Source organism: Vulpes lagopus, chromosome 5 (genome assembly GCF_018345385.1).
Source record: "Vulpes lagopus strain Blue_001 chromosome 5, ASM1834538v1, whole genome shotgun sequence".
NCBI lineage: Eukaryota > Metazoa > Chordata > Mammalia > Carnivora > Canidae > Vulpes > Vulpes lagopus.
Window position 1 is genome coordinate 119319928 of NC_054828.1, and position 17391 is coordinate 119337318.

Consider the following 17391-nt stretch of genomic DNA (forward strand, 5'->3'; position numbering starts at 1 on the left):
CCTGGCACTTTAAAATACTGCTGAAATTTTCAACACTTTGGAACATAGATCCCTCCCCCTTCATGTATTTGCTTGTTCCTTACCAAGCCCAGAATACTGGATTTTACGTGGTAGTGACTCAAAAGGTTTCTGTTTCATAATAATTTTGCAGCTTTTATTTTCACATTTGTCAATAAATACTATTTGACTATATTACTCTTCCAGAATAAAGACAAACTTCTCATATGCTTACATACATGATAATTAGAATAGCTCCTATTTGTTGAATACTGACTATGTGCTGGGCTATAGATGACTTGTACTCATCATTTGATTATAACACTTATGATAACTTGCAAACTAAGTGTTATTATACGTATATTAGAGGTGAAGAAAGTCTGGTGGCTGTTGTAAGAGTCTGGATGGAACAAGGAAGGTGATCTATATGCTGACTATTCATTCAGTAATGGTCTACACCCATCGTGTAAGCACCCCTGCCAGGGGAGCAGTGAGTTGGAGAGCAGTGAGATGGTGTGTGAGAGGAGAGTTATTTTAGGACTGATGAGTTCCCTTCAACTTCAGAGTTACCTTTCTTTCCTTTGGCAGTGTTAAGCTTTAGGCAGAACTTACTTCAAATAAATTGATGACAAAAGGAGGGTCTCTTGGACTTTTGTGCTTATCACGTGACTCAGGTACTCAATAAGGATTTAACACAGCTGTGTTTTTAATAATCTAAGCCAGATTAAAGGGATCCGTGTTTGAAATGTGTGTTTTATTTAACAATGTGTTACTTGTAGCACTTCAGACACACGTGGGTTTCTGAGGTTCTATTGAGGAAGCTGCCTGAATGTTCAGTGTGCCACGGTTTTCACAAGATTTGTCTCCTCCAAATCTTATAAAAAATAAGCTTTAGTAGCTCCCATGTCCCTCAAATAAATGAACACTAATCAACTCACACAGTCACACAGTTCAGTTCATTTAATTTTTAAAATAGCTCCATGCTATTTTACTTTTAAAATCTTAAGAGATTTCCTGAATAGATCATTACCACCAAGTTGGTACTGACTTGTGGAGGCCATAAAACAAATAAAGTCATTAAAAATAATTTGAACAAAAGGAGTAACTTGATATTATGCCATCTACATTTGGTTAAAATGACGTTTTAAAGTTCTCTTTCATCTTACTAAACAGATCTCTAAAAGAAAAAAATGTGATTAATAATTATCCTCCATAAATCTTATGATAACTATTATAGTCTTTAGAGAATTATGAATCCACATCTGGAAAAAGTATTTTATATGCTACTGCCTGTAAAACAGCATGCCATGCATTTTACAAGTGCACGTTAGTAAGTAAAAATACGGTATGTTTTTTGTGTTCATCATTTTCCCCTGCAAAAGAAGTGTAAGCCTAGTTTATTTCATTATAAAGAGTGCTAATAAAGTTTATATTATGCTTGTTTTCCTCCCTTACTTTGGTGCCGATGCAGTTTCCCTAAATTATTTGAAATGGGCTTTCTATCAGAATTCAGGGAAGCCTTCATTATAGGCCAGGTCGTTGGTCCCCTCAGAATCAATGCATGGGCAGAAGCCAGCTGGTCCAAGGGGGTGACAGAAACATCACAGGAGGAAGCTAAAGCCATAGAAGCCACAGACTGCACTTTTTTTTTTTTTTTTTTTTTTTGGCTCTCGAATGTGATTCCTTTTATACTATTTTAAATGCACAGGTCTCATGAGCTAGCGATTCAAAATGCAAGATCGGCTCATTTTTGGAATTAGAAATTTGATTAAACTTAAACATTTGTTAAATAAAATGAGTAAAGTACTTTGAGAGCCAACAATGTCCCTTGGAAATACAAAATGTTTTTTCGTTTCCAAGCAGCTGTTTGCAATAAGAAGTGGCTGGTGAGTGAAAGGGAAGGACGCCATTAAGTGAAGGTAACCCCTCCAGAGTTTTATGGAGCTCTGCAGTCATGTGAGCGCCATCAGTGATAAATATCACAATAGAGGTTGCAATGTGCCTGGTTTTATTTTCATGTGGATCCTTGAATATACTTTAACTCAAGTCACAGAATACATTTAATGACCGACCATGGAAAATCACGATCGTAGTGTGCACAAAAGCAACCTTAGTGAAAAAAGCTGTAGAAATCTTATTTCTAGAAGAATAACCTACAATAACCCATAACAATAACACCTGTAAACCAAATTCCCTTTTGTTTGGATTTCAGAAAAGCAGCAGGTTAAATTCGACTAAAGTAGATACCAGGTTTTCTGTCTCCAGAGAGTTTTCATGCATTTATCTTTTGGGCCTCATTTCCAAGCCTTCAGTGACCAGATTAAGGGCTCAAGATGCTGTTGGAATGGTGAGGGCCGTAAAGTTCAGCGTCCAGCCCCCTTACCTCATAGATGAGGAATCTGAATGGCTGAGTGGGAAAGGAATTTGTTCTAGGGCCATAATAAGCACAGAGAGGACTAGGACCCATACACTTGATTGGGGTCCTCCAGCTCCAAGCTACTCCAGTTGACTGACAAGCATTGAAAATATTTCTTTTTTTTCTATTGAAAATATTTCTAATTTAAAATGGGGTCAGCTTGGCCCATGAGGAGCGTTCTGTTCCCTTCATTGGGTCATCAAAACACATCTCCTAGAGCCTCATTCGCTCCACAGAGATCATTGATGGTGCCATGCACAGTGTCAAAAAAACACCACTCAGTAATGATAGATAGATGAACAAAGGTAACTTTAGTGCACTAAGGGCATGTGGAGAAATAGTTCTATTGCTTGAGGTTCCTAGACATACTTTCTATCAATAATTAGATGTGTGAGCTTGCATAATTCTCACAACAGCGTGCATCTAAATTGCTTCAACTTTAAAATAAGATCGGAAAAGATGATTGCAAGGAATGTATATGCTAAGGAATTATTCCAAGATTGGTTTCAGAGTTCTGATGAGTGATAAGATTTTCTAATATCTGTTCCAATTTCTATCTAATGCTTATAAATATGCCTGTATCAGTTAAGCCTTCCAGTGGAACAAACCAGCCCCAAACTTAGAGGCTTAAAGCAACAGCCATTTATTTAACTGATGATCCTGTGGGTTGGCGATTTTGGCTGGGCTCACTCATATGTATGCGGGATGATTCTGCTTCTGGGGGTTAACTGGATATTGGTTGTTGTGGGTAATAGAGACATCTGGGCACATCGTTTCTCTTCTCCTGTAGGCTAGCTAGCCTGGGCTTGTTCATATGGTGGTCGTAGGTTCTAGGAGACACAGCAGAAGTAATCAAGGTCTCTTGAGATCTAAACTGGGAACTGGCATATCAATTATTTCCATAGCATTGTATGGCCAAGCCATAAGACCCAGCTGATTCATGTGGGAGGGGAAATAACCTCCATCCTTCAGTGGGAGGATTTCAAAGTCTCACTGTAACGTCAAAGTAACATGGATACAGAGAGGAATGGAGGATTTTAGCTATTTTTGCAGCCTACCATAGTGCCTAACTCTTATTATTTAGAACACTATGTGCTCCTTGGATCAGCAGTGCTAAGACTGAGCTTTCATGAACCAGTAAATAAAATAGAACAGTATAAAGAATCCACATGAGTATTAAAAATTGGCAAATTTTGGTTATAGTAGGTAAGAACACCTAAAACCAAATACCAATTCTCCTCTATTCTCATCATATATATGATAGCAAGGACTTCATGAATCTCTAACTCTAGGGATGTAACATTGAGGCTTGGCGCCCTGAGTGCAGTTTTAGCTGGTAGGAGGAACTGGCCCTCAGAGACTTTGGTTCTTACCTCCGCACTGCAGTCAGCAGCTGTGAATCCTTGATTAAACCACTTGGCCAAACTTGAATTTTCTTATCTGTAAAATGAGACGGTTTCATTGTATTTTTGTGAGTATTACATGAAATAACATATGCAAATGCTTGACACTCTGCCTGGCTTGTAGTAACTGCTCAGTGTAAGACAGTTGATTATTGGATGGTTGATTTGGTTTTGAAAAAATGTTAATTGATTTTTATATACACGACTTTCCACTGCTGGAAAGGAGTAGGAAATGCCACAGATTTCTTTTTAACTCTGATTGGACTGTATTAGGAAAATACGAGAATAAAATAAATATAAAATTCTAGCTGCATTTCATGAAAATGCAAACGAATAGCTATAATAGCATACTTTTCTCACCGATATTCAACTAATATCAGTACCTCCACAATTTAATACTTGTTCTATGGATAGCACTTCCCAATCATGTGTGTTTTATCTCAGAGTAAATAGTTTCCCAGGGCTTGTCTGATACCCTAGGAAGTTTTGCAGGAAGTGATTTACTAGCCTTTCTTTCGCTACCAACTTTTGTGACCACTAACTACCCCAATAGCTAATATGTAAAGGACCACTTATAACTTCGTGGAAAAAAGACTCCCATTTACTCTTTTGAGTATACTGATCTTATTCTTATAATTCTCTCAGGAAAAAGAGATGAAGAAACATAGCAGAATAATGTGATGACCTCAGTTTGTGTGAAGCCACTGTTGAAGGGAACGGGTAGGAAATGGTTTTGTTCAATCCCTCCTACCAGCTGTTTCTGAAGCTGTACCTTTTTTATTCATAATTTTCATCGAACAGTCCCTTAGCAGCTATTATTAAGACGAGATTACATGCAGAACTGCTTCTTGGTTGCACATTGGAGTTATAAAAATTTCAATATGCTAGAACTAACCAGTCTTTAAGACTAAGACAAAATGATTTTTCAGCAAGTCTATTTACATCATAGCCTGTCACCAACTTTTTTTCCCCACTGCTCTTCCTATCCAGTTGGCTTCCCCCATCTGTATCTGAGTGGTTTCCATTTTAGGTAGAGAGAGAACAATGAACGTCACTGCTTGTCCCTGCTGTACTTGGTCATCATGGGGCTTTATTTACACTGGTGACTTCACATGGTGCCTTGCTCCACACTGATTAGTGAGAGTGGTTTCCTCACCTCTGCGGTGCCCACCCCCCACCCCATTCTTAATCCTGTGACGTGCCAAATGGGTCCACAGCTCAAAGAAGGTTTCTGAAGCAATGGAAGGGTTAATTCTTTCTGTAGCTATCATATTGTTTTCTTAGCATCCCTAAAGATGTAATTCTTGCCAAAAAATAATCTCAAACTTTACTTGAGCCAAAGAAACTGCCTCAGCAGCTTTCTTAATTCTGTCAGTGTTCATGAATCCTTTTCACTCCTCCGTACATACCTTTATACCTTCATGTTGAAAAACGCTGTGTGAGCGTCTGTGCACACGTGTGTCCTTGCATTCTTATTTTCTTTTGAGGTCTGATGTCCAAGCTTGTTATTCAAAATGATTGCTGGTGTGATTTTTGTACCCTCTATTCATCTGGAAAGATAACATAAAAGTAGACCAATTGATAAACCTGAGAAAAACAAAGGGAAGGAGGATGTTATGAATAATAGCAATAAAATTAACTTCCCTACATTAAACTGTTAATTCTCTGAACTTAATTTTAAAAGCCTAAGATTGGGAACTTGAAAATTTACCACTTGGCATCTGTCTTTCTCTGTCTCTCTCTCTATACTGGATTGAGGGAAACCTGTAGATTATAGCAATCATATATGTCTGACCCTTCATTTGGATTTTTAAGCTTTCTTTGGCAAGCATAATTTGGTATCATTTTATTTTTTCACTTTACTCAGAAAGATAAATACCTTCGTGATGAGGTGGCATGCAAATCCCTTGCCATACAGCAAACCAACCTTAAATACTATTCTCTTTGAAATGGAACTGACCTCCATAGAACAGAAGGGAGGCAATAAGAAAACAAAAATGCCTCCCTGAAACAGAACCCAGAATCTAAAACCAGTCATTCTCTTGAGGGTTGAAAATGTTTCCCTTCAAATGAAATTAGACTTGTGTTTCTACCATTATGGTTTTAGCAATGGAAATTTGATAAGGATGGCCATTTCTCTGTTTCCACATGGTCCAGGAGATCTGGACACTTCTCAGCGAACTGCCTACATTCCTGAGCAACATTTTTCTAATAAAGTTGAATACATTTCTTCTGGTGACACTAATGATGGCTTGTTCAGACTTAACCTACACATCTCCTGAGGCTCAATGCACAACTCTAGATAGGTACGGATAAATGTCTTAAAGTCAAAGTGTTTGCATGCATGAGATAACTGACAACTTTTGAAATACATATCCAGAGTTGTGGGTACAATTTTCTAGGAAGAAACAGTGAAGAGCTCTGTAGGTGGAACAACAGGCTGGCAAAGGTAGGGGTTATGTTGAGTGCCAGTTAAGAGTTCTGAAGGCTGCATTGAGGATTCATGTAGAAAAACAGAGAAAGAAGAGGTCAGATGGGTGCAGTAGACAGCTTCCGGCGTGGCTCCCAATGATTTCTGCCTCCTGGTATTAGTGTCCTTATGCAGTCTCCTGCCCTTGAAGCTAGGCTGGACCTGGTGACTTGCTTTTAACGAATAGAATATGGCAAAAGTGGTAGGATGTCATGTTCATGATTAGGTTATAAAGACTGTGACTTGCTTCTTGGTAGCCCTCTCCCTCTGACTTCTCTTGCAATCTTGCTCTGATGAAACAAGCTGCATATCATGACCTGTCCTATGGAAGGGACCACATGGTTCAGAAGTGAGGGCAACCTCTGGTTAATGGCCAACAAATAACTTGGTCCCTCCTTGCAGTAGTGACATGCAACTGAATTCTACCACAATCATGGAAAGAAGGTGGGAAGCAGATCCCTCCCCAAGCAAGCCCTTGTATGAGACTGCAGTCTTGGCAGAGACCTTGATTGCAGCCTGTGAGAGACTCTGAAGTGGAGGACCCCATACACACCGTGCCCAGATTTCTGACCCACAGGAGCTACGTGAGACTAATTGTAGTTTAAGCCTCTGAGTTTTGGTATAACTTACTATGCAGCAATGGGTGTTGTATCAGTCATTTCTCCAGAGGAACCATATAGAGGATACACACACACGTATATATTTCTATGGAGAAAGAGTGAACAAAAGAGAGGAGAAGGGGGAAAGAAATCATAAAGAGTTGGCTTGTGAAGTTATGGAGATTGATACTCCGTCTTCAGTGTGGACCAGCAGGAGAAGACCCAAGAGAACCATTGGTGTGGAAGAAGTCCAAAGACAGTTTGCTGGAAAGTTCCCTCTTGCTTGGAGAGGCGAATCTGTTTGTTCTGTTCATGCCTTCAAATGATTGGATGAAGCCGACCCATATGATAGAGAACAAGCTGCTAACTCAAAGCTGATTTAAGTGATAATTTCATTCAAAAATACCATCTAAGTTGACAAATAAAAATAACTATTACAGATGTGATGTCACACTTTAAAGATTCCTTTCAGAGAAGCTGGAACTCAGTAATATCCTGGGCAAGAGAGAAGACCTTTCAGCTCCTCAACATGCTGTAGTATGAAAGAAACAGCATTTTGGGATGATAAATCTGACATTGCTGGGTTAGTTACAGCTCAGCTCAGGCCATGGTAGATGATTTTGAGGACTTAGGAGCAGGTAATTACACGTACATTTTAACCAACTGTTAGAGAACAAATGCCTACGTGGTGCCTGCATAGATTATAAAACGCACGATACTAGCATCCTTGAAATTCCCAGGTGGTCCCACCTGATCAGAACTCCCTTTCCTTCATGAGTTGTTATACTATATTCCATGATCAAAGAACTTGGAAAATGTAACTAAACTTGTATCAGTGGAACTCAGAAGGTATACTGATTGTTTTAGATGTATTAAGATTTCCCTTCTCAACTAAATATGTTCTCCTAAGAGCAAGGGTCTTGTCTAAATGTTCCTTGTGGGGACTTGTAGCTTTCAAGCAGAGTCATGATCACCACGTGGGTGCCATGTTGGTATTCACTTTTGGTTATTTGACAACTGGGTTTATGGGAGCAATCTCAAATCTCAGAACTGCCAGGAGGTAAGATGTTTTGGTGGGAAAACATGTGCGGCTGAGCCCAAATATCCCTCAAAACATTTAGTCTTCAGGGAAAAATTATCTATCTGTAAAGAAAGAGCTATGCATAGCCAGCCTAGGCTATGTTTTGTATAGACAGAGTTGAAATGATTGGGGCTTTGAGTCTTTTATACTATTTAAATATAACTGCTGGTTTTCAGTGCTCAAAACTCAGGTGCTAGGTTTGTGGCTATGTCATGAAGGTTAACAGGCATCTATATTGGAATTTAATTTATTGTTGTTGCTGCTGTTGTTGTTGTTATTGTGTGTGTATGTGTATAGGTGAGGAGGGGAAGAAGAGAGAGAAAGAGAGAGATTCAAAATTCAGAGCCGATTCTGAAGGTCACACAAATGCAGTGGAAGCCCACTGTCCTGCCTGCAGTATTTTACCAGGTGACGAAGTTTCTAGGCTCTGTGGAAAATATATTCTGAATTTCTTCTATAAATTTTAAGTGTTCGTTTCATTGTGGCCTGCTGGCACTAGGATTTGGTCTGTCAAGGGTATAATAAAAATGGACATGATGCTTTGAAATGCCAAGAAAAACAAATGCTAAACAGGAGCCTGAGCAGGCTAAAATATGCAAACAAGCCAAGGGCTCTTACCCAGAGCAGGATGGGGGGTTTGGGGTGTGCAGGAAAGGGGGAGCACTATGCTGTGGAGTGAACCGTAGGATTGCAGCACGCATGGTGAGAACACTTGCACATCAGGCAGGGAGGCACTTGATGCATGTGTTCAGCTGCAGGTTTAGTTGAGATTAATGTGCTTTGATGACCAGTCCTATCCTAAAGTTTCCAAGAGAAATCAGATTCTGATGCCAAGTTGCCTCAAAACAGATGGGCAAGACTTTTCCATGGGGAAAGAGCACCAAGGTGAAATGCCACATGTCAGGAGAAGGTATTTCAAACTTAATTCACAACAGGCAGTAACGATGTAGAAGAATAAACTGGCCTTTAGAAATTTCTGGTGTGAACATTGAGAAGGAACCCAAAACTCTGTTCTTAGAAAAACTGTCCTCTCCCACTGTCCTTTTAGGTTTCCAAATTTCACCTGTTGTGAAATGCTAGCATTTGTTGCTGGAAAAGGACACCAAATGATGTTTTCATCCTCTGCAAAAAAAAATCTCTGTTTTCATGCATTCAGTATGAGACCAAATATGTCATCACTTTTGCTCAGTGTTACAAAAGGGGGAATTTTTCAGCTGTCTTTATTGGAACAGAGCATGTTTTCACACTACTTTATGTCAGTGTCTCCCATTTTAAGCTCTTGTTTTTATTGGACACTTTGGATTTTTTCAGCCCAAATTGCACATATCCAAAACCCACTAGATTGTAGGCCAGATGATTGGGCCAGGGAATAGCCACTTATTCCCAGATCTGTGTCAAAACTGATTGAAGTAGAGGTCCAAATATTCCACCTGCATAAGATCATCTTAACTCCCCGGAAACTGCTTTTTCCTAAGATGGTATGTGTTGGTTTTAACTATAGGCTTTATTTTGACAATGTCCAAATTCGTGTTATTTAGAACTTAAAAAAATGTTATATCTCACAGAACCCCTAGTATGTGTGAATTACCACCACTGAGGCTGCACACCTGTCCCGTGGGCTGCAGCTGGGAGAAGGAAAGAGTAGGGCTCATACCTGCTGTGTGTGTGTGTGTGTGTGTGTGTGTGTGTGTGTGTGTGTGGTGGGGGGTGGTTTGCAAAATAGATGCAAAGCATGTAAAGTATCTTTCTATAGAAACAATGTCAGAGGGCAACCCAGATGGCTTAGCAGTTTAGCGCTGCCTTCAGCCCAGGACGTGATCCTGGAGACCCGGGATCAAGTACCACATCGGGCTCCCTGTATGGAGCCTGCTCCCTCTGCCTGTGTCTCTGCCTCTCTCTCTCTCTCTCTGTGTCTCTATGAATAAACAAATAAATAAAGAAAATGAAACGATGTCAGAAATATTGCTGGGACAAATGAGTAACTGGCAAAATACAGAATGAAAATAACAGTAAAATTCCATATTTAGTCTAAGCACTAAAGTAATTATAGATACATTAATAAATGTAATACATAAATCATATAAGCCTTTCCTACTATGGGATTCATAACTCATAAATACTCATAATTAATAGCTATCATTTGAATTCTTAAGTGTTATTATACACTTGTTAAAGGGTAAGTGTGGTACAATGAGAATAATACTGGTCTTAGCTTCAGACATTTTGGATTTTAGTCTAATTTTATTATTAGCTGTGTGACCTTGGGCAACCTGTTTATGTTTAAGTTTCCTCAGTAGTGCACTGGAGGTAAGGATAGTCATCTTACAGTCATTGATATAGTGGCTAAATGATACAAAATATGAGAAGCATTTAGTGCTGTGCCAGGTACACAGAAGGCACTTAATTAATAATTGTATTAGAAGGAACAAAAACATGAACTTGCCATTTGTATAGGAGATCCATATGTGCTATGTACATGTAAATGGGGAAATAACAGATCTGAAAGAGGCATATTTGGGCTGGGAAGGTAGGCACAATGATGACTTAGGGTAAACAGGGTGATGGTTTCTCAGGATGACTAGCTTTTGAGGGTAGATACCTACTGCCCTATGCATCCTCTTGTCCTTAGGACCTGTTTCCTCCACCCCAACCTCCATCGTGATAAACAGATGAATCACCCATCTCTTTGGACTGGAGTCTTCAGATGCCAACACATAACTGAGTTCAAGAAAACCAACTTTTTAACTGGATTGGAGTCAGTTGTTCTGAAAGCATTCCTAAGGGAATACCTGGACATTGGCTAAGGGAAGTTGGAAAGTTGGTATGGACGTGATAGTCACCCACCCACCCATGGTAACTTCTATTTGCTTCCATTAGCAGCCTTCCTAACCTGCTGTGGACAGCACAGTGCCAGGAGCGCCTTTGTCATGTAGGACTGAGGTTCAGGAGGTTGAAGGAGAGTAGCTATCATTCTGCATTGTAAGTGGGGCTGGTATTTAAGAGGAGAGGCTCTGCCTAATGAAATACTTTTCCATGTCAGCAAGTACTTCTTCTCTTAGTTCTTCCCTACCCACTTTTCCATTTGGAGTGTTTGATACTTAAGTCATTTGGCCTTGATTTTCTAGAGTTTATTCAACAGATATTTGTTGAGCACCTGCCATGTTCAAGACCCATTGCTGTAACTGAGGGAAATTCATAAATGGCTCATTTTTGCAACCAATTCTTGCATACACTGCTTGGTCCACTGACCATTTTGCCACTTTCTTTAAAGGCGATCTAAACTTACCAATCTTTATCAAGAGATTAGTTTGTGGACCACTCTGTGATAAGCATGGTAGAAGTAAAGGAGAGGCATAGAATGGACCTCATGGTTTCATTCCAGATTTTTGGTCCCTTCTGAGCCAGCTTAGTGAAGAGGCTTTTCATGAGGCAGTGTACTGGCAGAGGGACTGCCAAGGAGAGACCGGGGGAAAAATAACAGAGGAGGCAAACACATGGCCAGACAAAGGATGCTGGCCATTATTTCAGACATGTAAGCAAGATTAAGAGTTGGGGATCGGGACCATGAAGCAGGAAGGAGATGAAATCCCTTTTATGTAACATTTGATGTATGCTCCAGGGGGATGTCAGGTGGCTGAATGGCAGACCATAATATACTCTACCTACAAAATGGTAAATAATCTTATTTTAGGATAGTAGTAGATACATTGTCCAGATGTTATTTTTTTACACTCATAATTACTAGATGATTTATACAGACTAAAATTATTATAGGGATTTTATTTGTTTTTTTTTATTTCAATTCTAGTTCGTTAAAAATTGGTTTTAGGTGTAGAATGCAGTGATTCATCCCTTACATACAACACCCAGAGCTCATTACAATGAGTGCCCACCTTAATGCCCATCACGCATTGAGCCCATCCCCCATCCACCTCCTCCATCAACTCTCAGTTTGTTCTCTGCAGTTAAGAGTTTCTTGTGGTTTACATTTTAGAAAGGGGGTCGATTTCTCATTGTTCCAGACTTGAGGGATGACTTTCTGGGGGAGATTCAATTAGGGCTTTGTCTCAAAGAAGGAGTGATCTTGGGAATCAGAGCAAGGTGAAGGAAGCTGACCGCAAGGCAGCCCATCATCCCTCAGCACACGGGGCCCCTCGACTCACCTCTGCTTAAAACTCCTTTCATCAGTGCCCCAGAGGCTACCACTAAGTATCTTCTGGAACCCAGGGATGTGCTCTTCCCATCACTCCTGCCCTTCCAGTTTTTTTACAACATGTAACACCTAAGTCCTTCCCTGAATGTCAGATCCTTTTCCTGAAGCCCAAACACACAGCTTCTGCTTTCTATGGATTTTGTCCTTCCAGATAGCCTACCAAATTGCAAACATCATCTAGTAAGCCCCTTCAACCCACCATTTCTAATCTTTCATTCAGAAAGCACAAGCACAATTTAGTCACTGGGTACTGAATGTTTGCCTTGATCTGCCTGGTGCTGTACCATAGGTCACAGGTGCAGGATGTGCAAGTCACATGCATATGATCTCTATAATGACATCTAGATGCTAATAGGCAGGGCAAGTGTTATGAGTGACATTTTAGAAAAGGGAGGAGTGAGTTGTAGGAAGCCTTGCATGAGTCACCCAGCCCACTTAGGGCAAAACTAGGACAAAACATGAATCTCCTGACTCATGGTTTCATACTTCTTTCTGCCATGTGGTCCTGCCACCTTTATACCTCTTACAGGCAAGCCTGACTAAAAGGACAGATCCTGCTATTGTGCTCACATTTCAGATGAATTAAATATTGGAGAACTTACATCATTTGCTCAAAGTTACATAAGTGGCAGACGTGTGGCTTGAATTCAGGACAGAATGAATGCAAACCTGTGCCGATAACCATCACACAACCCAGCCATGGTTAAAGGCTTGTGACTTTAAGGTAGAATTTACACTCACTGATGGTAAACAGGGTCTTGTGCTTTGTCTCAATGGAAAGAGGAACTTGGTCACAGAGGAGTGTTTGAATAAGGAAATGAGAAGCCTTGTGAAACAGTGAATGCCCTACTAATGGGGTGTCTATGCCATTGGAGATGCTGCATAGCATGAGTAGAGTCCCTCATTATGAAAGAATTTGGAATAAATGTTTTCTAAGAAGTCTTCTAGTCTTGGCATTCGTAACTTCCATGAAGTCAGTGTCTACCGTGGAATTTGCTGTAAGTAGAAAAGCCATGTCTAGAGGTTCCCTTCAAGTATCCTTGAGCTGGGAGATAGAAAAAGTGGTCTTCACTTTCAGGACACTTCCTTGAAGGTTTAATGAGTTATGGAAAGTCTTACAAATGCCATTCGGGACACTGACGATACCCAGTGGGTCCCCTACTCCTGCTCTCTGTCCTCCCTTTCTTCTTCCCTTGGAGTCCCATCTAAGAATCAAAACTTCTGTTTCCCCCTCTGAGTATTGTAAAAACTCTTTTAGAAAAATAATAGAAAGGAGGAAAATTTGACTGTCATGTCCTTAAGACTGGGCTACCTGAGTGATTTCTCATTTTTATGTTTGGTTTAGGGTCTGATCCAAGGTGATTTTTTATCTGTATTGTAGGAACGTAGTTTCTAATATGTCAGCTCCATCCTGCTGAGTGTTCCATCAACACCCTTAACCCAGTTATCTGCAAGGACTTTGACCCCAGACGGGGAGTCCCAGATGGAAGCCAGGACATTGCTTCAGGACGGACTATGAAAAATGCATGTAAGATAGAAAAATGTGAATTATGTGTGAAACAAACAAAAGCACCAGGCAACATGGAATTTGTGTCAACAAAAGCTTGCTGCAAGCTGTTGCTTGCTTCTAAGGGGGAAGTAGACTCTCGAGCCCAGGGAACGGTAGCAGAGGACTTTTGCACAAGACTTGCAGAAACAAAAGGGGTGAACTGTTTTGGCTGTAATTGCTTTCAAGTTCTTAAGCTCTCCTCTTTCTTGCAACCACCTCCCCTAGCATTTGTTATGCAGCTGGGGAAGTTACTGATTATTGAGTTTGTCTGAGCCATGAGAATGGGAATAACTGACATTTAAAATATTTTGACATACTTAAGGAGAAGAGAAAAACAGTCCAAAGGGTGGGACCTCCAGTTGACTTTCTTGTTGACTATAAACCAACTCCATGACTGGATTACTTGGGTGAATAAGGGGATGGCAAGGTTCTCAGAAAGATTCATGCATTGGAATGTCTAGCTCACGTTCCAATTAAAATATTAAATCTGGTGATATTAAACTACATAGACTTTTGCTGCCACCAACTGAAAATGTTATAAGTACTAGTTTCCAAGTTAGCTACAGAAATCCAAAATTATCATTCCCTTACTGAGAGATATTTCTAGGCAAGAGACAACCAATATGCACATTTTTTAAAGCAAATTATCTTCAGTTATTTAAAATGATTACCCCGTTCCTCTCTGGATCACTGCTGGAGATCCAGGCATCCAAGTGCCATAGGCTGCTATGTCAAATATAATAAATAACATTCCAATTATATTCTGGGGGGGCCTGCACACAGCCCTAAGTTGGCTCACAGCCACTCTTGCTACCACCAGAACTGCCTTCCTAAGGTGTTCTGGGAGAAAAGAGCCCTGTGCAGTCCAACTGGCAAGCCGTTTGCATAAATACATCTCCCTTTACAAGGCTGATGAGATTTTGTGGCCTACAGGCCATAGCCTCAACCCAAATCCATGACCACCGCACACGTTCATTAATGTGGGAGGTACCACTTCTTGCTCTCACTTCTCCAAATGGCTCCTGGGGCTCATTGCTGCCTTTTAAAGAGAGATTGAGGGTGGTACCCTGCTGGGTCTGTGGAAATGAGGCACCCTAAAATAGAGTTTGACTTTGTGAATAGAGAATATTCAGTTTAATTCCATCCCACTTAATTCCATACATATTTACTGAGTGCCAAGTCTATATCAGCTTGTGTGGACCTGCCTATTGCCTGGGTGCATTTCAACCTTTTCTCACCCCCTAAGTCTTGGTTTCTTCATTTATTAAATTGCTATAGATGATGATACAGTTCCCTCAGGGTTCCTGCAGGCTTAAATGAAAATGTGTGTGTAGTGTGCACCCAGTCCACAGCCTCGTCCAAGGTGGGCATGCAGTGAACGGTGATGTCCCTTATCTGCCTCCCCTTTCTGCAAATGCTCAGAAACATAAATCCATCAGGTCCCAGGAATCACTCCAGGCAGGATAGAGGGTGTCTCTGATGAAGATCTCTTTCTCAGGCCTGTAATCCCTTCATTGAAGCAGTTCATAAGGTCAACTTCATAAGGTCAACTTCATAAGGTTATAGGGAAATTGAATGAGATACCATCTGAAAAATGCTCAAACCCTATTTAGTGAATCACATATTTCCTGCAAAGTTGTTACTATTATCTATCTTTGTATCAATTTTGTCACTGCTGTTTATTGTATTGGCTTGAAACCCCTAGGATTCTGGAGGTCCAATCAACCCTCTTTACCTCTCTTGTGGTTTCCTGGCTCCCTAGGGTTTGGATATCCCTTCATTCATTCCACAAACATTTACTGAACACTTGCTAATTGCCAGATACTTTGCTGAGCCCCTGGGTCACAAGGACAGATGGGTCACCAAAACTAGTCATATAAGCAGGATCCCTGACCTTATAGTTTCTTGAGGAAGCCAGAGAAGCAAGCACATCGTTTCAATACCATGTAATAAATGCTGGGGGAGAGGTCCCCATGGGGTGATGGGGGAGCACAGAGTAAATATAGTTATCCTGTTGTGGTACCGGGGGAAGGGGTAATCAGGGACAACTCCTGGCAGGGACAGCTCAGGTAACTGCATGTTGAAGGACAAATATTTCTCAATCCTCAAGACCTAAGACGCGCTACTTCCACTTGTGTCCTTGAAATATCACGGGCCAAAACTAGTGACCCAAAAGTCTAAATTCTGCCACCAGACTATGCTTGAAAAGCAGCACAGCAGGCTGGGAATTCTGGGGAGTTTCATTTCATGAAGAGAAACAGAACCACCTTCTTCCCCTTGACCCCAGAACAGCATTTTCTGAGCTCTTGTGCCTGTACACTAGGTTCTCAGATTTTTCCACAGTAGCTCTCCAATGTGGGACAGACACCCCACACAGTGTGTCCAAGGTGGCCTTGGAGAAAGCCTGGCCAGTACAGGGCCCAGGAGGCACACCCATAAATATACCAGCAATGCTCAGAGGAAGACTAGGAAGACTAGACTGCCCACCTCCCTACTGTCCATGTGCTACTGCTTTCACACATGGGGGAACAACAGGGCAAGGCTCATGCCATGGGTGTGAAGGCAAGAAAGTTTGTGATGCACAGGATACCAAATGATAAAGATCTAGAAAGTTCATGCCCTCCATTTCTGGTGTCTGGTGTAGCAAATAATGCTTTGCAATATCAGGGTTGGCTTCTTAGCTAATGCCTTTGACGGCAGAGGAGGAAATCTTTATCATTCCAGAAACATTTTTAAGAAGATAACCACTGGGTGTTATACCATATGTGGCAAATTGAATTAAAAAAAAAAAAAAAAAAAAGAACCCTGACTTAGAAGCCTTATGTCTCCATCTAGGTCTGTGACTGAGCTGGGATCCGGGCATTCCCTGGGTTGTATTTCTCCTGGCCATTTCTTCCTACTGTGTTTTCCTCCAGTCTTTAACATCCCTACTCATTTCCTGTCCCATCTTGCTCTCCCCCAGGAAGCCCTGAAAGTGGTCCCAAATTTCATAAAAAGTCAAACTGCTAGCTCAGCTTTCAGGATTCCTAAAGAAGCAAATATTAGTTTATTTTATGAGGCACATGTTCACATTTTAAAAAGACTTGATTTTTTTTAGAGCAGTTTTAAGGGTATAGCAAAATTGAGGGAAAGGTACAGAGATTTCCCACAGCAGCCCGGGTGTAGTTTCTACACATGGACAACAATCACTCCCCCTATTCCGCCATGGTCAACGTCCCACAGCACGGTGGTCCATTTGTTCCAATGGATGAACCTGCATAGACACACCATAATCACCCAGAGTCCATAGTCTACATTACAGTTCACTCTTAGTGTTATACAGTCTGTGGATTTGGACAAATGTATAATGACATGCATCTACCATGCAGTATCATACAGAGGGTTTGCACTGCCCTAAAAATCCTCTGGGCTCTGCCTATTTATCCCTCCCCCACAACCCCTGGCAACCGCTGATCTTTTTACTGTCTCTGTAGCTTTGCCTTTTCCAGAACGTCATATGGTTGGAATCATACAGTATGGAGCCTCTTCAAGATTGGCTTCTTTCACTTAGCAGTATACATTTAAGTTTCTTCTTAACGCTTTCTCGTGTTTTCTCATGGTATGTTCAGTTTTTAAACTTTCATGCACACAGTGTTGGATCCCAGGAAGCTGGTCTCTCTGCCC